General features: G+C 49.2%; 1 pseudogene; it reads left to right on the top strand.

The window, feature by feature from the left end:
- Positions 1–1710: 1710 nt before the first annotated feature.
- LOC119878736 lies at positions 1711–3012 on the top strand (annotated as a pseudogene).
- The last annotated feature ends 45 nt before the right edge of the window (positions 3013–3057 follow it).

Here is a 3057-nt window from a genome sequence, read left to right as displayed (position 1 = left end):
CAGTCTCTCCCCAGTTAGGAAGCAGACTCTGAGAGCAGAGGAATATCTGCATCTTTGCTTACTGTGGGATCTCAGATCATGCATGATATATAGCAGGTACTCAAAAAACGAGCACTAGTGACATTCCTTTTTCTAATATGAAATTTTCTCCTTTCTCATTTTCATCAAATTCTTGGTTCTGTTTAAGAGTTAGACCTATTTGCTGGTATCCCAAAACAACCCTACTTAATAGTTCATCCACTTCTAATTTTTTTCCAAAGGCTTATCTTTCCTTACATTTCCTTAATTATGAGCTTCTCCTTAGGGTTTAGTATTTGACCCTTTATCCTTATTTATATTTACACTTAACAACCTCTCTCCTTTGAAAAGAGGAGACTTCATTTTTCAGACTTCAGCTAGAATGGAAAATTTAAAGTGGTGCCGCCATGTCAAAGTTTTAGTTAAGAACACTGGACCTTCCTCTCACCCAGGTAAATCCAGTACAGTATCAAAGCTTCAATTATTTACGTCAATAAATCCAAATTTTGTTTCTCTAATGCACTGTTCTCTTATTAGTGTCAAAAAAAAGTAATGATCTCCTCCCTCCCTCCTGCTCCCCCCCCCCCACACTCTATATCTTATAAGTCAAGATAAAAATTCAGGAGTATTACTTAAAACATCCCTTTTCCCTTTCTCCCAAAACTCAGCCAAGCGTTTCTTTATTCTACTTATTAAATTTTTATTATGACCTATCTCTTCCATGTCATTTCTGTTCATGATAATCTCTTACCTTTCCTCTTAAAGCCTCCCAACTGAAACCATTATTTCCCTACTTTCCCCTTCAATACATTCTACACACTGCCAAAGTATAAACATTTAAAGACCTTTAAAATTCATGCAATTGCATTAAAATCCTTAAATGGCTTTCGTATTATTTAGTATAATAATCCTTACCATGGTTAAGCTAATACTCAACAATCTCTATGCTTCTCTTGCACATAAGCTCAAACTATCACAGTTTCTTTAATAAATCAAGATTACTTTCCTCCTCACTCATTTTAATGCCTTACCACAGTCCATTTCTTCTGTTTGGAACCTCCCATTTATGTTCACTTAGCTATTCAAATTCATTCTATCACATCCTTTTAAAAGTTAATGAGATTCATATAGTCAATGGATCTTGACAAAGGACTAGACAACACAGTGAAAGAAAAGGACAGTATTTTCAACAAATGATAATGTAAAACTGGACACCACATGCAAAAATACTGAGTCCAGACACAGACTTCACATCCTTCACAAATATAAACTCAGATCACAGTTCTAAATATAAAATGCAGAATTATAAAACCTCTGCAAGATAATGTAGGAGAAAATGCAGGTGAACTTGGGTATGGCTATGATTTTGATCCAACACCAGGGCATAATCCATGAAAGAAATAACTGATACACTGGACTCCATTAAAATTTTCGGTTCTGCAAACAGCAATGTCAAGAGAATAAGAAGACAAAGCACAGAGTTGGAGAAAATATTTACAAAAGAACCATCTAATAAAGAACTGTTATCCAGAATCTATATAGGGAGCGGAGGGACGGCCGTCGGAGCCGCCGAGGCCAAGTGCTGCCTGGCTGGGCCTACAAAGGGGATGTCAGGCCTCCAAAAGGAGCGCAGTGGAAGCGAGGGCCTCCCTGAGCCGCTGCTGTGACGGCCAGTTGAGCGAGCCGCGGAGGATGTCCACCACCAGGACGGTCGCGCCCGCGGGGATCCCGGGGAACCCGCGGGAGGTCTCCAACCCCGCCAAGCCTGGCCGCAAGACCAAGCAGCTGCAGTACGCGCAGAACGTGGTGGTAAAGACGCCCTGGAATCACCAGCTCGCCTGGCCCTTCTACCAGCCCGTGGATGCAATCAAGCTAAACCTTGCACGATTACCATAAAATCATAAACACCCGATGGATATGGGGACTATTCAGAAGAGACTAGAAAATAATTATTACTGGAGCGCCAGCGAATGCGTGCAGGACTTCCACACCATGTTTACAAATTGTTACATTTACAACAAGCCCACAGATGACACAGTGCTAACGGCCCAAGCCTTAGAGAAAATTTTTCTGCAGAGAGTGGCCCAGGTGCCCCAGGACGAAGTTGAATTATTACCCCCTGCTCCGAAGGGCAAAGGCCGGAACGCGGCGCAGGAAACCCGGAGTGCAGGTGGGCAGCAAGTGGTGGCCGTGTCCTCTGTCTCCCCAGCAACCCCCTTCCAGAGCGTCCCCCCACTGTCTCCAGACGCCTGTCATTGCTGCCCCCCCTCTGCCAACCATTACCCGCAAACATCACGTCGGTCCCTGCGCCCCCGCCGCCCGCCCCACCCCCTCCCTCGACGCCCATCATCCATCCCTGTGGTCCCTCCCACAGCGCCTGTCGTCAAGGAAAAGGGTGCAAAAGCGGAAAGCAGCCACCACGACGCCCACTCCATCCGCGAGCCGGAGCGAATCGCCGCCGCCATCGTCAGACCCAAGCAGGGCCGAGGTGGGGCTCGGCGAGAGAGTGGGGGCCGCCCCACGCACGCCCTGGAAGGGTCTAGAGGACGGCGAGGTGCCTCAGCATGCGGTGCCGGAAGGGCGAGCTGCCGAGCACTCGCGGCACTGTGACAGCGTCCTCGAGGAAAGGCCGTGCAAGAAGCGTGCGGCCTGCGCCTGGCCCTTCTCCAGCCGGTGGACGCCGAGGCCCTGGAGCTGCACGACTACCACGACGTCACCCGAGCACCCGATGGACCTCAGCACTGTCAAGAAGACGGACAGTCGCGAGTGCCCAGACGCGCAGGGCTTCGCTGCTGACACCCGGTTCATGTTCTCCAGCTGTTACCAGTACAACCCCCAGGCCACAAGGTGGTGGCCGTGGCCAGGAAGCTGCGGCCGTGTTTGAGGTGCGGTTTGCTAAGATGCCGGCTGAGCCGGGGGAGGCGCCGGCCCTGCCTGCGCCCGCAGCCCCCGTGCTGAGCAGGGGCGCCGAGAGCAGCCGCAGCAGCGAGGAGAGCTCGAGGAGGAGGAGGAGGAGAGGAGGAGGAGGAGGAGGAGGAG

Source organism: Canis lupus, unplaced genomic scaffold (assembly GCF_011100685.1).
Source record: "Canis lupus familiaris isolate Mischka breed German Shepherd unplaced genomic scaffold, alternate assembly UU_Cfam_GSD_1.0 chrUn_S1872H2069, whole genome shotgun sequence".
Classification (NCBI taxonomy): domain Eukaryota; kingdom Metazoa; phylum Chordata; class Mammalia; order Carnivora; family Canidae; genus Canis; species Canis lupus.
Note: the sequence above shows the minus strand (reverse complement) of the source record. Positions and strands in the feature narration are given on the sequence as shown.